Below are 8,994 nucleotides of genomic sequence, written 5' to 3'. Positions count from 1 at the left end.
AGAGAGTAAAAAATCTAAAGAGAAGCACTCTTTCTTATAGTTAACATACCGAGGGTTGCTGGAGGGGTGAGGGGTGCAGGAATGGAGTACAGGGGTGACGGCCATTAAGGAGGGCTCTTGATGTAATGAGCACTGGGTATTATATGCAATTTGTGAATCACTAAATTCTGCCCCTAAAACTAATAATACACTAGATATTAATTGATTTTAAATAAAAATAATACATTTTATTTTAAACAACTTTTAAAAATAAAGAGAAATACTCTTTTTATTATGCTTGTTAACCTGTAGAACGGAAGCCTGTCTCCACTGTCTACTGGCAGCTATTTTGGCCACACAAGGTAAGAGCCTGCCTAGGAATGAATTCAACCAAGGAGATAGGGTGGTGGGAGGGATGGGAGGACAGAGAGAGAAAAACAGAGAAATTAACATCACTGTTTTAGCACCTGGTCCTAGCCATGCCATAACAATTAGGTTAAGATCCTGTAAGTTGGGGCGCCTGGGTGGCTCAGTGGGTTAAGCCTCCGCCTTCGGATCAGGTCGTGATCTCAGGGTCCTGGGATCGAGCCCCGCATCGGGCTCTCTGCTCGGCAGGGAGCCTGCTTCCTCCTCTCTCTCTGTCTCTGCCTGCCTGTCTGCCTGCTTGTGATCTCTGTCTGTCAAATGAATAAATAAAATCTTAAAAAAAAAAAAAGATCCTGTAAGTTCCCTTTTGTTAAAACCAGATAGAGAGGTTGAATTGGGTCCTGCCTAATACAGAGGCATCTAAAGAAATCAATGCAGTCTACATCTAAAACTAACGATGTACTATATGTTGGCTAATTGAATTTAAGTTAAAAAAAAAAAAGACTCAATACAGTTACACAGGGAATTTGCTGGGTAACAAAGGTTTTTAAAAGACAAAAACAAGACAGAGGAATTAACCAAATATGTATAAGAAGGAGTACCATGGGGGTGCATGGGTGGCTCAGTGGGTTAAGCCAATGCCTTCAGCTCAGGTCATGATCTCAGGGTCCTGGGATCGAGTCCCGCATCTCTCTCTCTCTGCCTGCCTCTCTGTCTACTTGTGATTTCTCTCTGTCAAATAAATAAATAAAATCTTAAAAAAAAAAAAAGGAGGAGTACCATGAAGCCCCAAGAATGGCATTAGGAAGACACAGACTATTGATGCACATTATGTAAATATAAAAAAGAAGATATGATCCTTTTTAAAAAATTATTTTCTCAGCAAGAAGATACAGGAAATTAGAAGAGTATTCATTGGATCATAACAGATGATGGAAGGAAAGCCCAAACTATTCCACTTCTATGATGTTTCTATTATTTTTCCATTGAGGAAAATTATTTTCAAATTGAAAAGGTTGGAACAACAAATAACAGGAGAAAATAGAAACTTTGGACCCTTATAGAGATTGGAGGTTATACCAGGCTAAAAACAACTCTGGCTGATTTGAACAGAAAAGTGATTTCGTAACAGGAAATTGGGCAGCTCATAGAAACTCTGGGAGAGGTGAAAAGTTAGACCCAGAGACTAAGGGCCATAGACTTTGACCTAAATGACCCCACAGAACAGCCTATTGAGGATTCAGCTGCCACCATCACCATATAGTGGATAGTAAAGTTCGTGCCACAACTACCACGGTATTGGACATTATATGCTGCTACTAGAATCCTATCTCTGCTGCCCTGGGAACTCTGTCTTGATATGATACTTCCCATCGGAGATGATTCTCATAGCCACAGATTTTTGTGAATCGTTCACTTCAATTCAAAGACTGAATTCACTGAGAAATGTATCTGATTAGCAGAATATACTTACATACTCACATTCTCAGTACAAGGAATGCTGGGAAAATCTGACTATGGCTTTTTTAATTCAGCAGGAGGAGGTACGTTTTGCCTCTCACGAAAACTCACAAGCTGTGTGAATTCCTCAGAGAATGGAATTCAACTAGTATGCAACCAAAACAACTGGCAACACCCTCCACAGACCACATTTAGTTTGTTTGCTTCAAGAGGTTGGCTTTTTTTTTTAAGAATTTATTTATTTACTTGACAGAGAGACAGCAAGAGAGGGAACATAAGCAGGGGGAGTGGGAGAGGGAGAAGCAGGCTTCCCACTGAGCGAGGAGCCCGATGCGGGGCTCGATCCCAGGACCCTGGGATCATGACCTGAGCCAAAGGCAGACGTTAAGGACTGAACCACCCAGATGCCCGAGGGGTTGGCTTTTAAGAGGATTATTGCCAACCAGAATTCCTAGGAGAACCAGAAGCACCCGGAAACCAATTTTTAAGAATGATTATTGAGGGAACTGGCAAAATTTAGTCTGAAGAATCATTCATTTCCTTTAGCACTGCGAATTCTAAGATGACAGCATCACTTTTTCTAGGAATACTATCCAAACCCCACATACACCACCCACCCAGCTCTTCCTTGTTGATCTGTTACTAGATTTTTTTCTAGGAGATAAAACTGGGATAATTGGAGCCTGCTCATTACACACAAGGATATTTTCACAAATGCAAATGTCCTCTCATGGCCTAACTCTAGATTCACAATAAGGCTGCCTTTCCTTGGAAATTTGTAAAAAAAAAAAAAAAAAAAGCCAGAGGATTATAGCTCCTGGCAGAGACTAATATATTGTAATGTATGGGTATATGGACCATATAACCATATAAGCTATATGGAGTCTACAATAGCATCCTTTCTCCCTTTACTCCTTTGCAATAAAACCCTAGTTTTCTGTAGAGTGGCAATATATCCAACTAAAAGACTGTTTCAGTCATCCTTAAATTAGATAGGGCAATATGGCTGACAATTAGAAGGAAGCAGAAATATTCTGTGGGATTCCAAAGAAGGCACCTTCAAAGGGCTAACTCAGTGTAGAAGAACAACATTTTGTCCTCCCTCAATTCATTTCCTTTCTCCAAGCCTGGAATTTAGACTTTGTGGCTGGAACTATAGTAGCCATCTTCAACTATGAAGTATCTCAAAATGGAAGCCATGTACTTCAATATAGTAGAGCAGAAAGCAAAAGCAGCCCAGGTCCTTGGTGTCACTGTGATGTCATCTCATCAGTCCTGCCTCTGTACCCTGAGCTTTTTCTATTAGGATAAAAAATATGTAGCATGAGATCTACTCTCTTAAACTTTTAAGTGTATAGTACAATACTGTTAACTATAAGCACAATGTTGTATAACAGATCTCTAGAATACTTCCATCTTTCATAACTGAAACTATACCAATTGAACATCTCCCCATTCCCCCACCCCCAACTGAGCCCCTAGCAGTCACCATCTACTTTCTGCTTCACAGAAGTAGAATCACATAGTATTTGTGCTTCTGTGACTGGCTTATTTCACTTAGCATGATTTCTTCAAGGTTCATTCACGCTGTAGCATATGACAGAATTTATTTATTTTTAATGGCTGAATAATAGTCCACTGTATTTATATACAACATTTGCATTATCCATTCATCCATGGAAGCATATTTTTTAAAAAGAATTTATTTATTTATTTGACAGAGAGATCACAAGTAGGCAGAGAGGCAAGCAGAGAGAGAGAGAGGAGGAAACAGGTTCCCTGCCAAGCAGAGAGCCCAATGAGGGACTTGATCCCAGGACCCTGAGATCATGACCTGAGCCGAAGGCAGAGGCTTAACCCACTGAGCCGCCCAGGCGCCCCATGGAATCACATTTAAGTTGTTTCCACCAACTGGCTATTGTGAATAATGCTGTAATGAATGTGGAAGTACAAATATCTCATTGAGATCCTAATATCAATTCTTTTGAATAAATGTCCAAAAGTAGGATTACTAGATCATATGGCTGTTCTATTTTTAATTTTTTGGGAAATGCCATATTGTTCTTCACCACAGTGGCACCATTTTGCATACCCATCAGGAATGTACAAGGGCTCCAATTTCTCCATGCTTGTTATTTTTGGTGTTTGAGTCATGACCATCCTAAGACGTATGAGGTGATATCTCATTGTGGTTTGAATTTACATTTCCCTGATTATTAGTGATGTTGAACATCTTTTTATATACCGGTTAGCCATTTGTATGTCTTCGTTCGAGAAACGTCTATTCAAGTCCTTTGCCCATTTTCAAATCAGGTATTTTGTTTGCTTTTGCTATTGAGTTGTAAGTGTTATTTAGGCATTTTGAATATTAACCCATTATCTGATACAGGGTTTGCAAATATTTTCTCCCAATCCATAGGTCACCTTTCCATTTTGTTTTTTATTGTTGTTGTTGTTGTTTGTTTCCTTTGCTGCACAGAAAGTTTTTAGTCTGATGTAGTCTCAAAGCTTTTGTTGCATTTTGGTGTCATATTCAAGAAATCATTGCCAAATCCAACATCGGAAAGTTTTTCTCCTACGATGCTTATACTTTCAGGACTTAATGTCTTTAATCCTTTTTGAGTTGCTTTTTGTGTGTTTTGCGAGAGTCAAATTTCATTCTTTTACATGTGAATATTCAGTTTTCCCAAGACCATTTATTGAAGAGATTATTATTTCCCCATTGTATATTCCTGGCACCCTTGTCAAAGATCATTTGACTATACATGCATGCGTTTATTTCTGAGCTTTCTATTGGCCTATGTGTCTGCCTTTACGCCAGGCTGTATTGATTATTTTTATTACTCTAGTGTGATATGTTTTGAAATCTGTAAGTGTGAGGCCTCTAGCTTTGTTCTTCTTTCTCAAGGTTGTTTTGGCTAGAGGCGCCGGGGTGGCTCAGTGGGTTAAGCCTCTGCCTTCAGCTCAGGTCATGATCTCAGAGTCCTGGGATGGAGCCCCACATCGGGCTCTCTGCTCAGCAGGGAGCCTGCTTCCTCCCCCCACTGCCTGCTTCTCTGCTTACTTGTGATTTCTCTCTCTGTGTCAAATAAATAAATAAATTTTTTTTTTAAAAGATTGTTTTGGCTATTCAGGGCCCTTTGTGGTTCCATATGAATCTCAGGATTATTTTTTCTATTTCTATAAAAAGTGCCATTGGCACTTGATGGGATTTCATTAAATCTGTAAGTCACTTTGGGTGCTATGAGCATTTTTACAATTACTATCCTTTAAAAAAGATTTAACTTATTTATTTGTCAGAGAGAGAGAGAGCATAAGCAGTGAGAGCAGCAAGCAGGTGAGGGGGAAGCAGACTCCCCACTGAGCAAGGAGTCTGATGCGGAACTCGATCCCAGGACCCTGGGATCATGACCTGAGCTGAAGGCAGATGTTTAACTGACTAAGCCACCCAGGCGTCCCAACAAAAATTGTGTTCTGATCCATGCACATGGGATGTCTTTCTATCTATTTGTGTCTTCTTTAATTTCTTTCAGCAGTGTGTTAGAGTTTTCAGTGTACAAATCTTTTGTCTCCTTGGATAAGTTTCTTCCTAAGTATTTTATTCTTTTGCTGCCACTGTAAATAGGGATGTTTCCTAATTTCCCTTTTGGATTGTTCATTATTAGTGGATAGGAATGCAACAATTCTTGTACATTGATTTTTAAAATTGTCTATTAACCTTTATTTTCAATTTTTGAGGTTTAAGTTCCAGTTATTTTCTTAACTTAATGTGTTTATATGAATGTAAATATTTTTATAAGCATTTTTAGGTTCACATACAACTTTACTCTCCCCAGTCTTTTCATACATTGATTTTTATTCTACAACTTCAGTCATTTATTAGCTCTAAAGGGTTTTTGTGGAAACTTCAAGGTTTTTACATGTAAAATCATGTTATTTGTGAACAGAGATAATTTTACCTTTTGTTTTTATGATTTGGATGCCTTTTATTTCCTTTTCTTGTCTAATTGTTTTGGATAGGACTTCCACTACTCTGTTGAATAGCAGTGGCAAGAATGGGCATTCTTGTCTTATTCTTGATATTAAAGGAAAATATTTCAGTTGTTCTCTATTGAGTATATTTGCTGCAGTCTTTTTATATACAGCCTTTAACATGTTGAGGTAAATTTCTTCTACACCTAGTTTATTGAGAGTTCTTCCTATCATGAAAAGGTGCTACATTCTATAAAATGCTTTTTCTTCAAATATTCATATAACTATGCAATTTTTATCCTTTATTCTGTTAACAAGGTTTATCATATTTATTGATTTGGGTATGTTGAGCCATCCTTGCATCCCAGGGATAAATCCTGCTTGATCAAGGTGTATAATCCTTTTAATGTGATATTGAATTCAGTTCACTAGTATTTTGTTGATAATTTTTGCATCTATATTCATTGGCTCAACTATTTTTCTTCTCAAGTAGTATCTTTTTCTGGCTTTGTTTTCAGGGTAATGCTGGCTTCATAAAATGAACTTGGAAATACTTTCTCCTCTTCAAGGTTTGAGGTGTTTGAGAAAGACTGGGATCATTTGTTCTTTAAAGGTTTGGCAGAATTCACCCATGAAGACCTCTGGTCCTGGGATTTTCTTTGGAGGTGTTTGGTTACAGATGCAATCTCCTTACTAGTTGTAGATCTATTCAGATTTTCTAGTTCTTCATAATTCCATTTCGGTAGGCTGTATTTTTTCTAGAAATTTATCCATTTCTTCCAGGTTAGCCAATTTCTTGGCATACACTTGTTGTTAGAAGTCTCATAATCCATTTTACTTCTGTGGCATCAGTTGTAATGTCTTCTCTTTGATTTCTGATTTGAGTCCTCTCTCTTTCATAGTCTAGCTAATGGTTTGCTAATTTAGTTTCTTTTTAAAAAAAACCCAATTCTTGTTATTTTTTTATTCTTTTCTATTCACTATTTTGTTTACAACTGCTTTAATCTTTTATTATTTCCTTCCTTCTCATATCCTTGGGCTAAGTTTGTTCTTCTTTCTCTAGTTCCTTGAGGTATAAAGTTAGGGTTTTTATTTGAGATTGCTCCTTTTTAATGTGGGCTTTTTTTTTTTTTTTTTTGCTTTAAGCTTCTCGATATTCGTACTGCTTTTGTTGTATCCCAGTTTTAGTTTATGCTTTTACTTTCATTTGTCTTTGCTTTTCATTTTCGTTTGTCTATAATGCTTTCTAATTTTTCTTCTTGACCTTTGTTCAAGAATGTGTTGTTTAATTTCCAATTAATTTAATTTGTGAACTTGTGAATTTTCCAGTTTTCCTTAAGCTACTGAATTCTAGTTTCATTCCATTGTGCTTGGAAAAGATACTTGGAATGATTTCAGTTTTCTTAAATTTGTTAAGACTTGTTTTGTGACCTAACATGCGATCTATCCTGGAGATTGTTCCATCTGTGTTTGAGAAGGTGTATTCTGTTGCTGTTGGGTGGAATGTTCTATATATGTCTGCTAGGTCCATTTTGTCTATAATGCTGTCAAGTCCTGTGTTTCTTATTGCTATTCTCCCTGGATGTTCTATTCATTATTGAAAATGAGTTACTTAAATCTCCTATTATTATTGTGTTGCTATCAATTTCTCCATTTCTGTCGATGTTTGCTTCATATATTTATGTCCTTTCTTCTTGGATGCATAGATAATTGTTATATCGTCCTGGTGAACTGGCCATTCGATCATTATATATTGTTCTTTGTTTCTTGTGACAATATTTTACTTGAAGTCTATGTTGTCTGGTATAAGTATGGCCACCCTAGCTCTCCTTTGACTTCCATTTGCATATCTTTTTCCATCTTTTCAGTTTCAGCCTATGTCCTTAAATCTAAAATGAGTCTTGTAGACAGAATGTAATTGAATCTTTAAAAAACCCACTCACTCTATTTTTTTATTAAAGACTTGAATATAATTACATTTAAAGTAATTATTGATAGGCAATAACTTATTGCTATTTAGAAAACTAAATTCTGACTTGTTTTGTCTCTCTTTTCCCCTCTTGCTCTCTTTATTTGTGTTTCACTGACTTCCTACTACAGAAGGAAGGATTCTTGGACTCATTTCTCATATTCTTTTGTGTATCTCCTAAAGGTATGTTCTTTGTGGTTACAATGGGGCTTGCAAAAAACACCTTATAACAGTCTACTATAAGATAGCAAATCAACTTCAAACAAAATACAACTTTATACTTTTACTTCTCCCCCAACACTTTATGTTATTGATGTAACAAATTATACTTTATATTACATATCCATTTATATATATATATTTTAATATTTTATTTATTTATTTTATAGACAGAGATTACAAGTAGGCAGAGAGGCAGGCAGAGAGAGAGGAGGAAGCAGGCTCCCTGCTGAGCAGAGAGCCCGACGAGGGGTTCGATCCCAGGACCCTGGGATCATGACCAGAGCCGAAGGCAGAGGCTTTAACCCACTGAGCCACCCAGGTGCCCCCATTAATACATTTTTATAGTTATTTTTTATATTTCATTTTTTAACTTCTATGCCAAAATTAAAAGTGATTCATACATCGCCACTTCAGTATAACACTATTTAGTACTTGTTTATATATTTACCTTTAATTGTGAGTTTATTTTCCTATGCTTTTGTGTAATTGTTTAGCATCTTTTCATTTCATCTTGAAGGCCTCCCTTTAATATTTCTTGTAAGGCAATTCTAGTGGTAATGTGCTCTCTCAGCTTTTATCTAGGAAATTGATTTAATGTTAAATGACTGTGTGGCAAAGAGGAATATTTTGCTGGATACAGTATTCTTGTTTGGCAGTTTTTTTCTTCTAGCACTTTGAATATATCATTGCACTCCCTTTTGGCCTGCAAGGTTTCTGCTGAGAAATCCGCTGATGGTCTTATAGGGTTCTCTTGTATGTGATGAGGAACTTTTCTCTTGCTGCTTTTAAAACTTTGCCTTTGACTTTTGATAACTTCAACATAATGTGTCTCAGTTTGAAATTCTTTAGTTCCATCTTATTTGGTATCTGTTGGGCTTCTTGTATCTGGAAGTTCATTTTCTTCCCCAGATTTGTGAAGTTTTCAGTCATTATATCTTGAAATAAGCTTTCTGGCCTTTTCTCTCTTTTCCTCTGGGACCCTACTAAAGCACAGATTAGTCTTTTGATGTCTCATAATCTCTTTA

The sequence above is a fragment of the Mustela nivalis genome (assembly GCF_964662115.1).
Source record: "Mustela nivalis genome assembly, chromosome: X".
NCBI lineage: Eukaryota > Metazoa > Chordata > Mammalia > Carnivora > Mustelidae > Mustela > Mustela nivalis.
The sequence above is the reverse complement of the archived record's forward strand: the minus strand, read 5'-3'. Positions refer to the sequence as shown.